This window comes from Macaca mulatta, chromosome 10 (genome assembly GCF_049350105.2).
Source record: "Macaca mulatta isolate MMU2019108-1 chromosome 10, T2T-MMU8v2.0, whole genome shotgun sequence".
NCBI lineage: Eukaryota > Metazoa > Chordata > Mammalia > Primates > Cercopithecidae > Macaca > Macaca mulatta.
The window spans coordinates 83,616,564-83,636,628 of NC_133415.1; the positions used below are offsets into that span (position 1 = coordinate 83,616,564).

Sequence of the window (20,065 nt, forward strand, 5' to 3'; positions counted from 1 at the left end):
CTCAATTTAGCTATCTCATCAATGTTCTATAAATTTTAAGAAAGCTACCCTGTTTAAAATGAATGGATAAATTATTTTCCAAAAAATGGTATCATGTCATATCCAGAAGTACAAGATAGTCATTTTGGGTTATTGAATTCATAACCACTCAAAAGATGTTGTTCATTCAGCAGATCCTGAGTACCTGCTACATTTCTGGCAGGTATTGTGCTGAAGATCTCCAAACTGTCACTGCCCTCCAAGCTTAAAATTGATTGACATTTTCTAATAATAGGCATATCATAGCACAACTTAGTATCTTTTGGAGGTGTTTTCTTTTTTTTTTTTTTTTTTTTTTTTGAGACGGAGTCTCGCTCTGTAGCCCAGGCTGGAGTGCAGTGGCCGGATCTCAGCTCACTGCAAGCTCCGCCTCCCGGGTTCACGCCATTCTCCGGCCTCAGCCTCCCGAGTAGCTGGGACTACAGGCGCCCGCCACCTCGCCCGGCTAGTTTTTTGTATTTCTTAGTAGAGACGGGTTTCACCGTGTTATCCAGGATGGTCTCGATCTCCTGACCTCGTGATCCACCCGTCTCGGCCTCCCAAAGTGCTGGGATTACAGGCTTGAGCCACCGCGCCCAGCCTGGAGGTGTTTTCTTATGATAACTCCTATTTGCTTTGTGTCTTAGGTATAGTTTCTGAAACAGCTACAGAAATGAGAAGGGGGTAGAATAGATAATTAATTGAGATTGCTGGTAGGGAGGGGAAGGCAGCCGGATAGTGGGAAAGAACTCCCACTTTGAGTTTGGGGAAGTTTACTTAACTTCTTCAAGTCTGGGAGTTCTTGTCTCTACACAGTTGGGATAACAACTACCTTGGGCAACTTACTAACCTTCAGTTTCTTCATCTGTAACATGGGAATTAGTAGTACCTACCTCAGGATTTTTGTGAGGATTAATAACTAGAGTACCAGCTAGTATTATCATCTCAGGATTACTGAGGATTAAAGGAGAAAATTTATAAAATGTCTGGCATATAGGTGCCCAACATTAGTTCTTTCCCTTCCCTTTCAGAGAAAACAATGTGTTTATTGCCAGTGCTGTCATTCTTCATTCTTTATTTTCATTTTCAGCTGCCAAGAGTTCTTATTTTTTTAATTAGACTTTTGACCTGTACTTCCTGTTTCGAATGTAGCCTGTTGGGTGGGTGAGGTATGAATTGCTGCCTAGGGGTGGATCAGTATGTAACTCACGCCCAGTGTAGATTACCTCAATTACTCGTGTACAGTGTCTATTAGCTAGTCTTGGTGAGTCTAGGGTTCTTTTGCTTCTAGATAGAGAAGGTAATCTTCCCATCTCAGACACAGGAAAAGGTCTACTTTTGCTCACCTATAGACTTGTGAATATAGATCAGAGGTCTTATTCCCAGTGGTTCTTTTATCACAGTTTGGGAATTACTTGAATAGTGTGTGTTAGGGATGTGTTTGGAGAAGGCCACCTCCCTGCATTAACATCTTCTCTGTGTCTTGTTCTCTCAGGTAATCCACTAACTTGGCTTTCTTGTTTGCTTTGTATTATTAAGTAATAACTGTAGGCAGACCAGGAACTTGTATTTATCGGCACTTTAAAACTTTTTTTTTTTTTTTTTGAGATGGAGTCTCGCTCCGTTGCCCAAGCTGGAGTGTAGTAGCGCAATCTCTGCCTCCTGGGTTCAAGTGGTTCTCCTCTGTCAGACTCCCAAGTAACTGGAATTACAGGAGCTTGCCAACCTAACCAGCTAATTTTTGTATTTTTAGTAGAAGTGGGGTTTCGCCGTGTTGGCCACGCTGGTCTCGAAATCCTGACCTCAGGTGATCTACCCACCTCAGCCTCTCAGAGTGCTGGGGTTACAGGCGTGAGCCACTGGCCAGTGTTTTGTGTATTCATGATTATATAGAATGGCTACAAATGGCCATCTGCTTTGGAGTTGTCTACCTTTTGTAAAAAAATGAAAATAGGCCGGGTGCAGTGGCTCATACCTGTAATCCCAGCACCTTGGGAGGCCGAGGCAGGCGGACTGGTCTGAGGTCGGGAGTTCGAGACCAGCCTGACCAACATGGAGAAACCCCATCTCTACTAAAAATACAAAATTAGCCAGGCGTGGTGGCGCATGCCTGTAACCCCAACTACTACGGAGACCGAGGCAGGAGAATCGCTTGAACCTGGGAGGCGGAATTTGCAGTGAGCCAAAATCTGCGCCATTGCACTCCAGCCTGTGCAACAAGAGCGAAACTCCGTCTCAAAAAAAAAAAAAAAAATGAAAATAGACTATTGCCTAGCAATTAAAAGTATTCAAACATGTATTTTGCTACATAATTTATTGTAAGAAGGTTATCAATGGTAAATAAAATGTTTTCATTATTTGCTTCTATTTGTCTGTCTTCCTGACCAGTTCATTTTTCCTTCCAGTGAAGCTATCTTGACCTAGGGTTTTCTTTGTGGGTAGTTTTTGAATTTTTTTGTAGAGACAACGTCTCACCATGTTGCCCAGGCTGGTCTCAAACTCCTGGGCTCAAGCAGTCCTCTTGCCTCAGCCTCCCGAAGTGCTGAGATTACAGTCATGAGCCACCGCACTGGTCTGAAGATTTTTTTTTTTTTTTTTTGGAAGACAGCGTCTCACTCTGTTGCCAGGCTGGAGTGCAGTGGCACAACCTTAGATCACTGCAACCTCCACCTCCCGGGTTCAAGCAATTCTCCTGCCTCAGCCTTCCAAGTAGCTGGGACTACAGGCGCACACCGCCATGCCTGGCTAATTTTTTTTTTTTTGTATTTTAGTAGAGATGGGGTTTCACCATGTTGCCAAGGCTGGTCTCGAACACCTGAGCTCAGGCAATCCACCCATTTCGGCCTCCCGGAGTGCTGGGATTCCAGGCATGAGCACCCGGCCTGGTCTGAAGAATTTTTAAACACCACAGCTAAGGACCTGAACGTTCATCTGCAGCTACCTATATGCTCTTGTTACATACAGTTGTTATCCTAGTGGGTTTTTCACAGCCATCTTTTATGACTGTTTTTGGAAAACATCACATTGACCTTCATACATATTCAAAACTTTAGGCTTTGTTGCATCTGGAGCCCAACACTGAGGCCCACAGATGTCACCAACCCCCAGCCAGCATGGTGGGGCATGTCTCAGTTGTCTTCTTTTCTCCCTTCAGCAGCCACACAGAAAAGCTTTTTCATCATTTAAAATCTGATTTTTATACAATTTGTGGCCTGGTGGCCAGCCTATTCAGGTAAGAAAATAATGAAGAACCCTGACTATTGAAACTCAGTGTCCCACCCCCTCCTTGCCTCCAAATTTAAAGCAGTTCATTTTATTATAGTATTTTGGATAGGCTATAATGAATCAGTTTGGAGAATTAAGGAAATAGTATTAAATTTAGTGAAAAGAACCCGTTTAGGCTTTGAATTCTAAACAGATCTGGCTTCCACCACTTAGTAATCCTGTTGTTTTTGGCAGATTATTTAACCTCTGAGTTTGTTTATTTCTAAAATCAGAATATGCATCTGATACTGTGTTTGGTTTATAAGAGGTATTCAAATGGTAGCAGCAGTTATTAAATTCATAAATGCTGAATTTTTCTTTAGATTACTGTATATCCCAAATGAAGTTTTCCATCTTTTGGTTCCAGAGGGTTATAGCCAGTGGAATAAAGTTTCACATTGTGACTTTATTTTGCTTGTGTGGCATGGTAAAAAGGTGTAGAGATGATGACTTCTGTCCATTTGTTATATTCCATATTATAGGAGACAGTACTGGAGTTCAAATTTCTCTTAGGTGTTTGGGGTAGAACTGTTAATCCAAATCAAACTGCTTGGATTTTCTTCTAATACCTCCCTTCATTGGAAGATCTCACACTGTTGCTATGTCATTTATGTCAGATTGACACTCGGATCCCTTTTCTGGGTTGAAGGTAGAGAAATGTAATTCACACAAAAGGCCCAAATGCTAATATTTTATGTTTTACTGTACTTCCTGGTTTGTTTTATGGAAGTAATACTTACGTGTATTGCTTTATTTTTTTTTTTTTGTATGTATGTATTTATTTATTTTGAGACAGAATCTCTCTCTGTTACGCAGGCTGGAGTGCAGTGGCACGATCTCATCTCACTGCAACCTCTGCTTCCTGGGTTCAAGTGATGCTCCTGCCTCAGCCTCCCAAGTAGCTGGGACTACAGGTGTGCGCCACCACACCTGGCTAATTTTTGTATTTTTAGTAGAGATGGGGTTGTGCCATACTGGCCAGACTGGTCTTGAACTCCTGACCTCAGGTGATCCACCCTCCTTGGCCTCCCAAAGTGCTGGGATTATAGGCGTGAGCCACTGCACCTGGCCTGTGTGCATTGTTTTTAAAAACAAAAATGTTGAATGTTTTGTAAGTAGGAATAAAAGCAGAAGGCCCCCAGGGGCATGTTAGGATTTATAATCTCCTAAAGTTAAGTATCCTGCAAGTTTACACAAGCAGTAACTTAATGAATTACCAAGTATTACTGAGAATATTTGTGTTCCAAATTCAGAGCCTCAATCAAACCAGAAAAAAACATTCTGTTGGGTTTGAACAGGTAGTTTTCTTATTTATTATGTACTTAGAACCTTGGGACTTGAAGGTCAGAGAGTCAAGGGAACTGCCAAGGAGTTAGTTGCTAGATATTTTTTTGGTTTTTTTTTTGAGCTATATATATTTCCCCACTTGAAAAAACAAAAACACTACTACTTATTTGGCATTAGTGTGATAGGTGAGAGAGAATGTTGTTGGCCATGGTTACCACCTTAAATTGACATGGGAAAAGATAAATCAATATGAAGTGGAGGAAAAAACAATAACTTCATTTAATCATACATTTTTACCATTAACCTGTTTTCTTTTGGCTTATCTTTCTGAGCTAAGGTAAGGAGGCTTGGTTTGTCTTTGTTGTTTTTGTTTTTTTGTGTCAGTGATCTCCAAATAGATGATCTTCCAGATGAAATAGTTGCCTGTTAGTACATCTGGACTGTAATTGAAGGCTGCAAAAGATGATTGCGTATCCCTTGAAATAAGGGGAATTGTGAAATAGTTTTCTCAACCTGCTGCATGGATTTTGACTCTTCAGGTTGTGATCTCCACAAGTTATTCAAACTAGAATTTCTCAACCAGTGTATTGTGTCAGGGTGTGTTACAGATGTGTTGAGATACTGGTCCCCTCACACCTCTGGCCATTCATGCAGAATGTAGCTTGGATACAGCATCCAAACCAGTTACCTCAGATCCAGAGCAGTCTTGATCATTTACCCCATTGTGCCATACAAATATTATTTTCTTTCTGTCTTGACTTTTAAAAAGACTGGGCCAGGCGGGTGGATCACAAGGTTAGGAATTCGAGACCATCCTGGCCAACATAGTGAAACCCTGTCTCTACTAAAATACAAAAAAAAAAATTAGCCGGGCATGGTGGTGCTTGCCTGTAGTCCAGCTACTCGGCAGGCTGAGGCAGGGGAATCACTTGAACCCGGGAAGTGGAGGTTGCAGTGAGCTGAGGTAGTGCCACTGCACTCCAGGCCTGGTGACAGAGCGAGACTCCGTCTCAAAAAAAAAAAAAAAAACTGGGAACACTAATTTAGAAAGCTCAGTAATTAGATAGCTTAACAGTTTTAAGATTCAAAGCGGTAAGCAATCTTAAAATAATCTTGGCTTTAAGTTTTTAAAGCCATTTTAAGGTACCTCTCTGACCCCCAAGTAATTCTCTTTGGACATGTGATTCAAAGGGTATGCTTTAAAATACAAGATTGTAAATGATTTAAGGTTGGACAGTAGTGAAGAAATTCAGTTCTTATTTTCTAAGCAATAATGTGAGGCAGAAGTAAAGTTCCCTTTTGTAAAACTGTTATCTCTACCTGACTAACTCTGAATGCCACTGTATTTTTTCTGAGGCTGACATTTTGTTAATCATTCATCAAGCTTGGGTCTCATACTCTGAAGCCTAGGATACATTGTCTTCTTGTCTTCCTTCAGGAAAGAATGGCGTATACTTAGTTTGAGCAGTTTAATTTTTTAATATTTATGTAAATCACCAAGTTAGCCTTCTTAGATGTGTTTCTGTTTGTCTAACTCAGGAATTACTAATTTTGCTGAAGTTTACAGATTTCCTGAGCCTGTAATAGTTTTTTTCTTAAAAAAAAAAGTACGTGTACATACTACTCTATATACATTTACCAGATAGTTGTTCATGGCCACTGATGTCATTGTTGAACTGCATTTTCAGTTCCATAATTTTTGTAGTCTTAAGTAAGAGTTTCCCCTGTCTTATTATTTGTTTATAAATTTATGTATTTAGTATAGACCAGGGATTGATAGCTCAAATGCCTTCAGGAGTCGAGCCAATAAGGTAAAGGAAGAGTTGTCCAGGTTTACGTGTGGTATCTCCATTGGGTGTCTTTTAAAAGAGCCAGTTGTTGAACAGTCACAGCTTAGCATACCCAGGTGGTTTTTGTCAGTGCAGGAAGGAAGAACCGTTGTTACCAGACAGAGAGACCTACCTGCCCTCCCTCCTCCTTTATTTCTTTTAAGAAATAGAAAGTTAAATTTTTTTTTAGTGTTGGTAACTATCACTTTGAAAAATATTAATTATGAACAATGTTAATACATAATTCAACTTAATACTTTTTTTTTTTTTTGAGACGGAATTTCGCTCTTGTCGTCCAGACTGGAGTGCGATGGCGCAGTCTCAGCTCACTGTAACCTCCACCTCCAAGGTTCAAGTGATTCTCCTGTCTCAGGCTCCCAAGTAGCTGGGATTACAGGTGCCCACCACCACCACGCCTGGCTAATTTTGTATTTTTAGTAGAGATGGGGTTTCACCATGTTGGCCAAGGCTGTCACGAACTCCTGACCTCAGGTGATCCGCCTGCCTCGGCCTCCCAAACTGGTGGGATTACAGGTGTGAGCCACTACGCCTGGCCCCTATTCACTTTGTAAAAACAGTGTGAAGGCTGGGCACTGTGGCTTATGCTGTAGTCCCAACACTTTAGAAGGCTGAGATGGGATAATCGCTTGAATCCAGGAGTTTAAGACCAGCCTGGGCAACATATCAAAACCCCGTCTCTACTAAAAATACAGAAAATTAGCTGGGCGTGGTGGCACACACCCATAGTCCCAGCTACTTGGAAGGCTAAGGTAGGATGCTCACTTAAGCTCAGGAGTGTGAGGCTGCAGTGAAATGAGCTATGATCATGCCACTTGCACTCCAGCCTGGGTGACAGAGCAAGGTCCTGACTCTAAAAAAAGAAAAAGAAAAAAAAAGTGAAAAACTTGTACACAAATGCACCTAGCAACATTGTTCATAGTAGCCAAAAAGTGGAGACAGTCCAAATATCCGTCAATCAATGAATGGATAACCAAAATGTGGTATATTTATACAGTGAATTCAGCCACAAAGGGAAATTAACTACTGATACTTGCAACAATGTGGATAACCTTGTAGACATTTTGCTAAGTGAAAGAGGCCACATATTGCATGATTCCATTTATGTGAAATGTCCATAATAGGCAAATACATGGAGACAGAAAGCAGATTTTTGGTTGCCAGAGGACTGTAGGAAGAGGCTGTCAGGAGTTACTCCTGTGAGGTACTGAGTTTCTTTTTGGGGCGATGACGTGTTCTGGAATCAGTTAGTAGTGATGGTTCCACAACATTGTGAATATACTAAAACACACCATTTTAGGGTACCAGTTGTACCCTAAATGGATTTTATCTCAATTTTTAAAAAGTAATATGTGAGCCAGATAGGAGACACACACACAGAGTAGTCCTGTTCCCAGCCATCTGTGGGAAATATATTCCAAGATCCCCAGTGGATTCCTGAAACCACAGATAATACCAAACCTGATTGTCATCAAGTTGGAACACAGTTTTCTGTTCACGTCTTCTACCCACAAATTTAATGCCTTTTCCTTCTTAACTAAGCATTTATCACATACTGCGGTTATAACTTTTGCAGTGTGAGGTATGACAGCAAAACAACTGTGAATTTGTTTTTCCCTCTTCACATTATCACTGATAGAAGATTTGTTCTTACTATAGATCTTAGCAATTTCCGCATACAATTTTTTTTCCATATTAAGTCAAGAACTTTCACCTTTTTACTTAAAGGAAGCACTTTACAGCTTCACATTGGCATTTCCAGATTCTCAGCATTGCTACTCTTGCACTTTGGGGAATTTCTTAAGTAAAATAAGGGTAACTTGAAGATAAGCACTGCAATACTGCAACATTCAAGTAACCAAGAAGGCTACCAAGTGACTTAATGAGCAGGTGGCATATACAGCTGGACAAAGGGATGATTCACATCCAGGGCGGGATGGTACTAGATGGTGCAAGATTTCATCACATTACTCAGAACCATGTACAATTTAAAACATGGCTGGGTGCAATGGCTCATGCCTGTAATCCCAGCACTTTGGGAGGGTAAGGTGGGAGGATTGCTTGAGCCCAGGAGTTCAAGACCAGCCCGGACAACATAGTGAGAAACCTTCTTTACAAAAAAAAAAAAAAAAAGCCGGGAGTGGTGGTATATGCCCATGGTCCCAACTACAAGGGAGGCAGAGATGGGAGGTAGAGGCTGCTACAGTGAGCCACGGTTGCACCACTGCACTCCAGCCTGGGTGACTGACTGAAGCCCCATCTCTAAAAACAAACAAAAATAAAACTTACAAATTGTTTATTTCTGGAATTTTCCATTTAATATTTTCAGACTGCAGTTGACTGCGGGTAACTGAAACCATGGGTATGGGGGTTAGCTGTGTTTGTGGTCCCAGTTTACAGTCCCTTGCTGTAGAACAGAAGAATAGGCTGTGAATCTAGACAAATGTTTTGCAATCACTATCTCTGACATTGGGAAGGTTATGCAGTTTTACCTTCTATAAAATGAGAAAGACATTACTTAGGTCATGGACTTGCTGGTTTAACAGTGATAAATCTGGCTGGGCATAGTGTCTCATGCCTGTAATCCCGGCATCTTGGGAGGCCAAGGTAGGAGGATTGCTTGAGCTTAGGACTTCCAGACCAGCCTGGGTAGCATAACAAAACCTCATCTCAGCAAAAAAGAAAAAAGAAAAAGAGAAAGAAAAAAAGAAAAAAATTTAATTAGCAGGGGACAGTAGTGTATGCCTATGGTCCCAGCTACTAAAGAAGCTGAGGGAGGAGGATTGCTTGAGCCTGGGAGGTCAAGGCTGCAGTGAGCTATGATCGTACCACTGCATTCCAGCCTGGGTAACAGAGCAAGACCCTGTCACACACACAAAAAAGATATATCCCAAGAATCGGTGACTGACATAGGCATTCACATAATATCTTCAGAATTGAAAGGCAACCAGTTTTACTGCCCTTGCTTCCAGCCTATTCTATTTTTGTCAGTTTTAGGACAACCTACCTTATTAACTGTTGGTTATTGATCACCTACAGAGATGATGGTTGTCTCCTATGTAACCTACCTTCATGGCAGTGAAGAAGGGAGTGGGAGAAGGGTGATAATCCTTATATTCTGCAGTTTTCTCACTTTAATCAGGTAGGTTAAATCACATATCCAACATCAGATGTAGGTGTTAGTGGTTCTAGTGTACTTATCCTTCTGCAACCTCATGATGTCTTTTAAATCCAAGATCCATTCAGTAACGGAGTGCTGAACTGTTTTTGTAGCTCTGTCAAGGCTTGTCAAGCAGTGTGCTCATCACATGGTAAATCATGCAGCCTGGAACCTCATAAAAGCTCCAAGAAACATCATTCACCCATACTGACTAGTTTCACATCTCTTTGGTAAGTGATAGTAGGAAACCTTTTTTCTCTGGTTTAAAAAGGATGGATGCAATAACATTTATAGGTAAGACTGAGGAGCATTTTAAAAATCAACCACAGGCAGGGCACAGTGGCTCGTGCCTGTAACCCTAGTACTTTGGGAGGCTGAAGCGGTTGGATCACCTGAGTTCAGGAGTTTGAGACCAGCCTGGGCAATGGGGTGAACCACGGGGCATACACCAAGAGAAATAAAGTCCAAAGTACTTGAATTCTTAATCTGAGGAGAGAGGTGTATGTAAACAAAATACATTCAGTGTGACAATGTCAGAGAGTATATGGGGTTGCTGTGGCCCTGTAGAAGAGGTACTTGGCTCATTTTGGAGAGAGATGGGAATGCTTCATAGCGGATGTAAAGTTTGCTGATTCTTGAAGGGCGAGTAGGATTTCTCTTAGCAAGCAGTATTGGAAGGCATAATCAATGTATAAAAGCAGAGAGACCTGGAGAGGAGTGGGAAGCAAGTTCAGTTTAAACAAATGTTTTGAAAAAATGTTAAGCTGTGCAGTACAAAGACATTAGGATAGAACAGGTTGAAACAATACTGATTGAATTTATTGGTTATGGGACCATTTATGGTTTTCATTTTTTGTGTCAGTTTTTGTTTTTTCTTCCTGAGAATCAGACTGGCATCTTGTATCAGTTTTGATAAATTATTTTTCTTCTGGGAATTTCAAGTTTATGGGCAAAAGTTGTTCATGATATTGTCTTTTTACCATCTGTAGGATCTGTAGTGATGTATCATTTCCATTCATTATACTGGACGTTTACCCTAATTCATCCCTCACTGCCTCATTTCCATTCTTGATATTGGACATTTACCCTAATTCTCCCTCCCTCCCTCCTTCCCTCTCTCTCTTTCTCTCTGTCTTTCTTTCTTTTTTTGAGATAGAGTCTCACTGTGTCACCAGGCTGGAGTGCAGTGGTGCCATCTCAGCTCACTGCAAGCTCCGCCTCCCAGGTTCACACCATTCTCCTGCCTCAGCCTCCTGAGTAGCTGGGACTACAGGCGCCCACCACCATGCCCAGCTAATTTTTGTATTTTTAGTAGAGACAGGGTTTCACCCTGTTAGCCAGGATGGTCTCGATCTCCTGACCTTGTGATCCACCTGCCTCGGCCTCCCAAAGTGCTGGGATTACAGGTGTGAGCCACTGCGCCCAGCTGATTTTTTTAATTTTTATTTTTGTAGAGGCAAGGTCTTGCCATGTTGCCCAGGATGGTCTTGAACTCCTAGGTTCAAGTGATCCACTCATCTCAGCCTCCCAAAGTGGGATTACAGGCATGAGCAACTGCGCCTGGCCTAAGTTTATACATTTCTAAGTCCTGCTTTAATTGTATCCCACATGTTTTGAAATACTGGATTTTTATGAACAAACTATGTGTAGCCTATGTTTTATTTTATTTAAAATTTATTGATTAATTGATTTTGAGGCAGGGTCTCTGTCAGCCAGGTTGGGGTGCAGCATTGTGATCATAACTCACTGAAGCCTTGAACTCCTGGGTTCACATGATCTCCTACTTCAGCCTTCTGAGTAGCTAGGATCACTGGTGCGTGTGCCATACTTAGCTAGCTTTTAAATTTTTCTGTAGAGATGGTAGACTTGCTGTGTTGCCCAGGCTGGTCATGAACTCAGCCTCAAACCTTATCTTTCCTCTTCAGTCTCCCAAAGTGCAGGGATCCCTGAGCTCTGCCCAGCTCTTAATTTCTAATTGATATATAATCGTACATATTTATGGGATATATTGTGATGTATTGTGATGTTTCAATACATGTATACATCGTGTGTATATATCCCATGTTTTAAATGTATTATTTATTTATTTATTTATTTTGTGATGGAGTCTCTGTCAGCCATGCTGGAGTGCTCACTGCAACCTCCACCTCCTGGGTTCAAGCAGTTCTCCAGCCTCAGCCTCCCAAGTAGCTGGGATTATAGGCACCTGCCACCACACCACACAGCTAAGTTTTGTGTTTTGTTGTTGTTGTTGTTGTTGTTGTTGTTGTTGTTTTTAAGTAGAGATGAGGTTTCGCTATGTTGGCCAGGCTGATCTCAAACTGCTGACCTCAAGTGATGCACCCACCTTGGCCTCCCAAAGTGCTGGGATTACAGATGTGAGCCACCACACCTGACCTAGATGTATCTCTTTTACTTATTTGTTTATTAATTTTTTTTTTTTTTTTTTACAAGAAGGAGTCTCACTATGCCTCCCAGGCTGTAGTGCAATGGTGCTATCTCGCTACAACCTTCACCTCCCTGGTTCAAGCGATTCCCCTGCCTCAGCCTCTAAGAGTAGCTGGGACTACAGGCATGCATCACCACACCCAGCTCATTTTTGTGTTTTTAGTAGAGATGGGTGTCACTGTTTTGGCCAGGGTGGTCTTGAGCTCCTGACCTCAGGTGATCTGCCCACCTCGGCCTCCCAAAGTGCTGGGATTACAGGCGTGAGCAGCCGTGCCCAGCCTAGGTGTATCTCTTTTAGACAGCATGTGATAGAATTTTTTTCCTTTTTTTAAATTTTATTTTTCCAATTAATATACATTAAAATTGACTCCTTTTTGTGTATACTGTTTTATGAATTTTAATATATACATAGATTCAAGTAACTACCATCACAACTGGGACATAGAACAGTTATATCACCTTCTGCATGTTACCCTTGGTAACATACCCAGCCTCCCACCCCTAATCTCTAGCAACCACTGTTTCTGTTCTGAGTTAGTACAGTTTTTTGGTTTTGTTTTTGTTTTTTTTTTTTTTTGAGACAGAGTCTCGCTCTCTCACCCAGGCTGGAGTGCATTGGCGCATCGGCTCACTGCAAGCTCCACCTCCCAGGTTCATGCCATTCTCCTGCCTCAGCCTCCCGAGTAGCTGGGACTACAGGCGCCCGCCACCATGCCCGGCTAATCTTTTGTATTTTTAGTAGAGACTAGATTTCACTATGTTAACTAGGATGATCTTGCTCTCCTGACCTAGTGATCCGTCCGCTTCAACCTCCCTAAGTGCTGGGATTACAGGTATGAGCCACCGTGCCCAGCCTCACTACAGTTTTATCTTTTCATAAATGTTCATATAAATGAAATCAAACATTATGTAATATTTTGAGACTGGCTTATTTCATTCAGCATACTGCCTCTGAGATTCATCAAATTTATTGTGTGTGTAAATGGTTAGTTCCTTTTTATTAGTAGTATTCCGTTTATGGATAGATTATAGTTATTTTTATCCATTCACTCCTTGAAGGACATTTTGGTTTTCATTCTTTGTTGATTATGAATAGAGCTGCTGTGAACATAACATTATAGGCTTTTGTGGACATAAGTTTTCATTTTTCTAGGGTAAATAACTTTGAGTTGGATTGCTGGGTCATATGAAAAATGTACATTTAACTTCTTTGTAAAGAAGTTGCCAAACTGTTTTCTAGAATGGCTGTACAGTACTATTTTGCATTCACACTAGAAATGTATGAGTTTCAGTTTTTCCTCATCTTCTCTAGCATCTCATCCTCTTTAGCATTTCAAGTTAAATATTGGCAGTATTTAACTTGTAACATTGAAAATTTTAGATTTACAGGAGTTACAGATAGAATCTCCATATATGCTTCCCTCAGTATCTCCTAATGTTCACATCTTGCCATAGCGGTGATATGTCATCAACACTAAGAAATTGGGCCAGGCGTGGTGGCTCACACCTATTACCCTGGTAACTGGACGCCGTGGTGGGGAGGATTGCTTGAGGCCAGGAGTTTGAGAACAACGTGGGCAACATGGCAAGACCCCATCTCTACAAAAAATTAAAGTTAGGTGGGCATGGTGACATGTGCCTGTAGTCCTAGCTACTTAGGAGGCTGAGGCAGGAGGATCGCTTGAGCCCATGAGTTCGAGGCTGCTATGAACTGGGAGAGCTAGGATCACACCACTGGACTCCTGCCTGGGTAACAAAGTGAGACCCCATCTCTAAAAAAAAAAAAATGAATAATATAAATAATAAAATAATTAAGAAATTAACATCGGTATAATAGTATTAACCCAACTACAAGCCTTATTTGGATTTTACCAGTTATATCCTTTTTCTGTTCAAGGAGCCAGTCCAGGATACCACATTAATTTAGTCATCATGTCTCCTTAGTATCCTCCAGTCTGTGAAGCTTCTTAGTCTGTCTTTAATTTTCATTACTTGGAAACTTTTGAAGAAGACTGGTGATGTATTTTATAGAATGTCCTTCAATACAGGTTTGATATTTTCTCAAGATTAAATTGTGGTTATGGATTTTTGAGAAGACTACCACAGAGGTGAAGTGCCCTTCTCATCACATTGTATCAGGGGCATATGATGTCAAAGTGACTTAGCACTAGTGATACTTCAGTAAAGTCTGCCAGGTTTTTCTACTGTAGAGTTGCTATTTCTCCGTTTCCAAGCTCATTGGACTTAGGAATGTCCTTGTGATTAATAAGCATGGAAAGGGAGAAATTTAGGCTCCCTTTCCATGCTTATTTCCTTTTCTAAAAGGAGGAAGATTGAGCTCCACCTCCTCAAGAATCTAGTGCCTGATGATAACAGATCATCAGGCGTTAGAGTCTCATAAGGAGCACGAAACCTAGATCCCTCACATGCGCAGTTCACAGTAGGGTTCTCCTATGAGAATCTAATGTTGCTGATCGAACAGGAGGCAGAGCTCAGGCAGTAATGCGAGTGACTCCCGCTGCTCACCTCCTGCTGTGTAGCCTGGTTCCTAACAGGCCACAAACTGGTACAGGCCCATGGCCCGGAGACTGGGGACCCCTGATATAAATGGAAGTATACAATATGTAGGCTTTTGTTTCTGGCTTCTTCACTTTAAGATTCACCGTATTGTTCAGGTGTAGCAGCTCACACCTGTAATCCTGCCACTTTGGGAGGCTGAAGCCAAAGGATTGCTTGAGGCCAGGCGTTTGAGACCAGCCTGGGCAACAAAGCGAGACCCTGTCTCTACTAAAAAAAGAAAAATGATTCACCCATTTTGTTGCACAAATCAGTCATCTGTTCCTTTTCATTGCTAAGCATCCCATGGCAAGCCATTTGTTTATTCATGTAACTGTTGGACACCTTGGTTGTTACTGTTTTTTCACAATTATAGATAAAGCTGCCTTAAATGTTTGTGTGTAGGTTTTTGTGTAGATACAGGTTTCCATTTCTCTTGAGTAAATACCTAGGAGTGGGAATGCTGGTTGTATAGTTAAGTACATGTTTAACTCTATAAGAAACTGCCAAACTGTTTTCCAAAACCATTTTCTTTCCCACCAGGAATGAATTAGTTACTGTTACTCTGCATCCATGCCAGCTTTTGGTATAGTCAGTTTTGTTTTCTGTTTTTTTTAAATTTTAGCTGTTTTAATAGATCTGTAGTGGTAGTGGTATGATTTAATTTCATTTTCTCTGCTGTCTGGAAGTGTTGTGTATCTTTTCACATACTTATCTGTATATCTTCTTTTGTGGTGTGTATGTTCATGTCTTTTGCCCATTTTTAAATTGAGTTTTCTTATTGTTGAGTTTTTTATATGTTACAGATACAAGTTCTTTATTCAGATTTGTGATTTGCAAATACATTCTTCTTGTGTCTGGCTTATTTTCTAAATAGTGACTTTCACAGAGCAGAAATATTTTAATGTTGATGAAGTTCAGTTTATGAATTTTACAGTCCATGTCTTTAATGTCATGTCTTCAAACTCTGCCTAACCCCTGGATGCAAGAAGGTTTGATAATTTTACATTTATATGTTGTTGGTTTTTTTCCCAGAGGTAGAGTCTTGCCTTGTCACCCAGGCTGGGATTATACAGTCATGAGCTACCGCATCTGGCCCAAGTTTTACGTTTATATCTATGATTCATTATGGATTATCGTTTATATAAAGTGTGAGATTTAGATTGAAGTTTATGATTTTTTGCATACTGATCTCCAAGTCTTCCACAACAGTTTATAGGAAAGATTATTATGCCTGTAATCCCAGCACTTTGGGAGGCCAAAGTGGGTGGGTCAGTTGAGCTCAGAAATTTGAGACCAGGCTGGGCTTGGTGGCTCATGCCTGTAATCCCAGCACTTTGGGAGGCCCAGGCAGGCAGATCATGAGGTCAGGAGATCGAGACCATCTTGACTAACATGGTGAAACCCCGTCTCTACCAAAAATACAAAAAATTAGCCAGGCGTGGTGGTGGATGCCTGTAGTCCCAGCTACTCGAGAGGCTGAGGCAGGAGAATGGTGCGAACCCGGCAGGTGGAGCTTGCAGTGAGCCGAGATCGCGCCACTGCACTCCAGCCTGGGCGACAGAGCAAGACTCCATCTCAAAAAAAAAAGGAAAATTGAGACCAGCCTGGGCAATATGGTAAAACCCTGTCTCTACTAAAAATACAAAAATTAGCAGGGCATTGTGATGCACACCTGTGGTTGTAGCTACTTGGGAGGCTGAGGCAGGAGAATCACTTGCACCCAGTAGGCGAAAGTTGCAGTGAGCTAAGATCATGCCCCTGCATTCCAACCTGGACACTAGAGGCAGACTGTGGTGTTCGGGGAAAAAAAAAAAAAATAATAAATATATATATATATATATATATATGTCCTTTCTCCATTGAACTGCCTTTGTACGTTTGTCAAAAATTAATTGGCCTTATTTGTGTGGGTGTATTTCTGTACTCTTTATTCTGTTCCCTTGATCTATGTTTTATCCTTTTGCCAATACACTGTTTTGACAACTATAGCCTTGTAATAAGTTTAAAATCAGATAGCATAATTCTTCCAGCTTTATGATTTTTCAGAATTGTTTGGGTTATTCTGGTTCATTTGGATTTCTTTTTTAATTTGGTCTGACATGATAGTCTTTGTCTTTTACCTGGATAATTTATTCCACTTATATTTGATATAATTAATCATATTCCAATTTAACTTTTTTTCCCTATGTTTCTTATGTTCTAGATTTTGTTCTTCTCCCTTCTTAACATTCTTTTGGATTCTTTTTATGATTTTACTTTTCCCCCTTTCTGGTTTGGAAATACGTGTTATTTTCATTCTGTAATTAGTTGTCGTCATACATGTTGTGACTTGCAGCTATAACTTAACAAAGCCTGGTATTGTAATTTTATCTTTTTTTCATATAATAAAAGAACTTTAGAAAGAATACTTTGAAATCTCTTCGATACACTGTGTTTTTATTGTTATGTCTTCTATTTTTTAAAACTTCTCAAGGTATTGTTATTCTTTTGTATAATCAATGTTTGTTTGGAGCTGTCTGTAAATTTTCCTCTTTTTTGCTCTTTATTTTCTCCTTCAACTCAGACCTTCCAAAATGCGATTATTTTTCTTCTTTCTTTAGAGACATTTGCTTGATAACAGAATTTTAATTTGGCAGCTATTTTTTTTCAGCACACTGCAGGTATTAAACTATCTTGGCTTCATTGTTGGTTTTGAAAAATCAGCTGTTCTGATGTTGCTCTTTGAATATAATCTGCGTTTTTCTTTCTGTACTTGCTTTTTAGGTTTATCTTTGTCTTTAGTTTTTGTTTTTGTTTGAGACAAGGTCTTGCTGTTTTGCCCAGGCTGGCCTCCAACTCCTGGGCACAAGCAGTCATCCTGCATCAGCCTCCCAAATAGCTGGGGCTACAGGCCTGTGCCACTGCACCCAACTAATCTTTGTTTTTTTCCAGCTATTTTGTGATGATATGTTTGGTTTTGGATTTCTTTTTATTGATCTTGTTTGGACATTGTTTGCTTCTGGAATTTGATTGTGTCTAATTGCTTCTAGGATATTTTCAACTATCTTCAGTTACTACCTTTATCCCATTCTCTCCTTTTCTGCTAGTACCAATTAAAAGTATATCAAACTGGCTGGGCGTGGTGGCTCACACCTATAATCACAGCACTTTGGGAGGCCAAGATGGGCGGGTCACTTGAGGTCAGAAGTTCAAGACCAGCCTGGCCAACATGGCAAAACCCCCTCTCTACTGAAAATACAAAAATTAGCTGGGCATGGTGGTGTGCACCTACAGTCCCAGCTACTCTGGAGGCTGAAGCAGGAGAATCACTTGAACTTGGGAGACAGAGGTTGCAGTGAACTGAGATCATGCCACTGCCTTGGCGGCAGAACAAGACTTTGTCGCCAAAAAAAAAAAAAAAAGTATATTAAACGATTTCACTATATTTTTCCTCTTGTTTTTTGAGATCTGCTAGGACATTGTATTTTAAAATAGATATTTGGCTGGTCGTGGTGGCTCATACCTGTAATCCCAGCACTTTGGGAGGCCGAGGCAGGCAGATCACGAGATCAGGAGATTGAGACCATCCTGGCTAACATGGTGAAACCTCGTCTCTAATTTTTAAAAAAAAATGCAAAAAATTAACCGGGCATGGTGGCGGGTACCTGTAGCAGAGGCTGAGGCAGGAGAATGGTGTGAACCTGGGAGGCGGAGCTTGCAGTGAGCTGAGATCAGGCCTCTGTACTCCAGCCTGGGTGACAGAACGAGACTCTGTCTCAAAAAAATAAAAAATAAATAAATAAATAAATAAATCAAAATAAAAATAGATATTTGTAGTAATCATTTGAGGCCCACAGTAAGGTACTTTTCTCCATGGAGAGCTTGCTTATATCAGGTATGCAGGGGCACTAATCCAGAGAGCACCTTAAAACAAGCTTAAGATATGATACTCCCTCCAGTAGGGCTTTAATTCCTCCCTGGATCTTCCACTCCCCAACCACTCTCACCGTTAGGATGTATCCCTCCAAAGTCCCACCTTATGAAGAGGGCCTCCTATTAGACTTTTTATCTTGTGAGAGCCCTGGGCTTTGGTTTATGTGAGAACAAAATTCTAATTTTCAGGATCAACAAAGGCTTTCTGGGCTTCCTTGCTTGCTTGTATCTCTGAGTTTGCATTTTCTATTCCCTTTTGGCTATAATTACTTCTCTGTCTTATTTAAAATTGAGTGGGCCAGGCATGGTGACACATGCCTGTAGCCTCAGTTACTTGGGAGGCTGAGGTGGGAGGATTACTTGAGCCCAGGAATTCAAGGTGGCAGCGAGCTATGATTGTGCCACTTCACTCTAGCCTGGGCGACAAAGAACTGAATAGTGTTGGAAGTAGAGAAAGAAAAAGAAAAAGAATTCCAAAGCTTGTTAATTAATGATATTTTTTGTTTTAAGCACAAATGGTAACAGTCGAGTAAACAGTCTCCAAATCAGATATAAAAAGGTTGCTGACCTGATGTGCTTTTTTTGCACATCAGTTGCTTGTTTAAACCTGATGCCATGTTGCATGTGGCATCCAATGATGCGTTTCTTATAGGAGATAAAAAAAAAATGTGCCAGCCTTTGGTCATTTTAGGGTACAAAATCATAGGTCTTTAAAATTCCTAACTTGCTTTAAAGTGTTACGCTTTGCAATTTCTTATTTTAATGTTTTCCATCTGAATAATTCCTATATATACTTTAAGCATAGTTTTTTTTTTTTCTTACAGTTTTTCCCCATTTTAGATACTCCATAAATATCGGTTGCATGAATGATGGGTTGGTGATGGTTTAAATACCTTTCAATGTCTGTAGACCACCATGACTTAATTCTTTCAAGCACTGATCACTTGAGATTGTAATGGTCTGTTTTCTTTGTCTGAGGGCAGAGATACTTTCTCTTTATTCTCCAGGGCCGAGAGAAAGGATGCCTTCCTGGCAGTCAGGCACACATTTCCTGGTATATAGTAAACATTCAGTAAATGCTTACTACATGAGCATTCTGCTCTTGATTTGAAAGGAAGAGAGAAATTAAGGGTAAGTGTGGACGTTTGAAATAAGTAATTCAGGTAACATTAGCTACTTGTGCTTTTTTTTTATTCATTTGACTTTCTCATCAGTGCCACTTTTGTAAAGGGAATGGACAAGTTTGACTGAATTTTTCTCTTTGCTTCTATAGCAAGGTAGAAAAGTATACATATTTAAGCTCTCCCTGAGTTTCACAAGTCTTGTTTATCTCTTACCAGTTTATGTTGCCTGATTGCTTAGAATAAGAGTTCATTCTCTGCAGCAGTGCATAAAAGGTGTTTTCCTATATAGCTGCTTTTCCTCTAAACAAGCAGTCCTAAATCATGCAGTCAGTGCAATCTAAGCACATTCCTCATTCTTTACTATAGAAATCTTTGTCCTGTCTGGATGATGATGAGATCTTGTTCATTTGCTATGGTTCATTTAGGGATGAGAGAGAGATTTTTTT

At 40.6% G+C, this 20,065-nt stretch overlaps 1 protein-coding gene across 3 annotated transcripts in view; it reads left to right on the plus strand.

Annotated features, from left to right (window-relative positions):
* The window catches only part of CSNK2A1 (casein kinase 2 alpha 1), a 63,388-nt gene that overhangs the window by 7,048 nt on the left and 36,275 nt on the right, over positions 1-20,065 (plus strand). Inside the window, exon 2 of one of the 3 annotated variants that reach the window (XM_015149293.3) lies at positions 9,690-9,806. The gene's annotated coding sequence lies outside the window, so the exon portion shown is untranslated. 3 annotated transcript variants of the gene reach the window in all.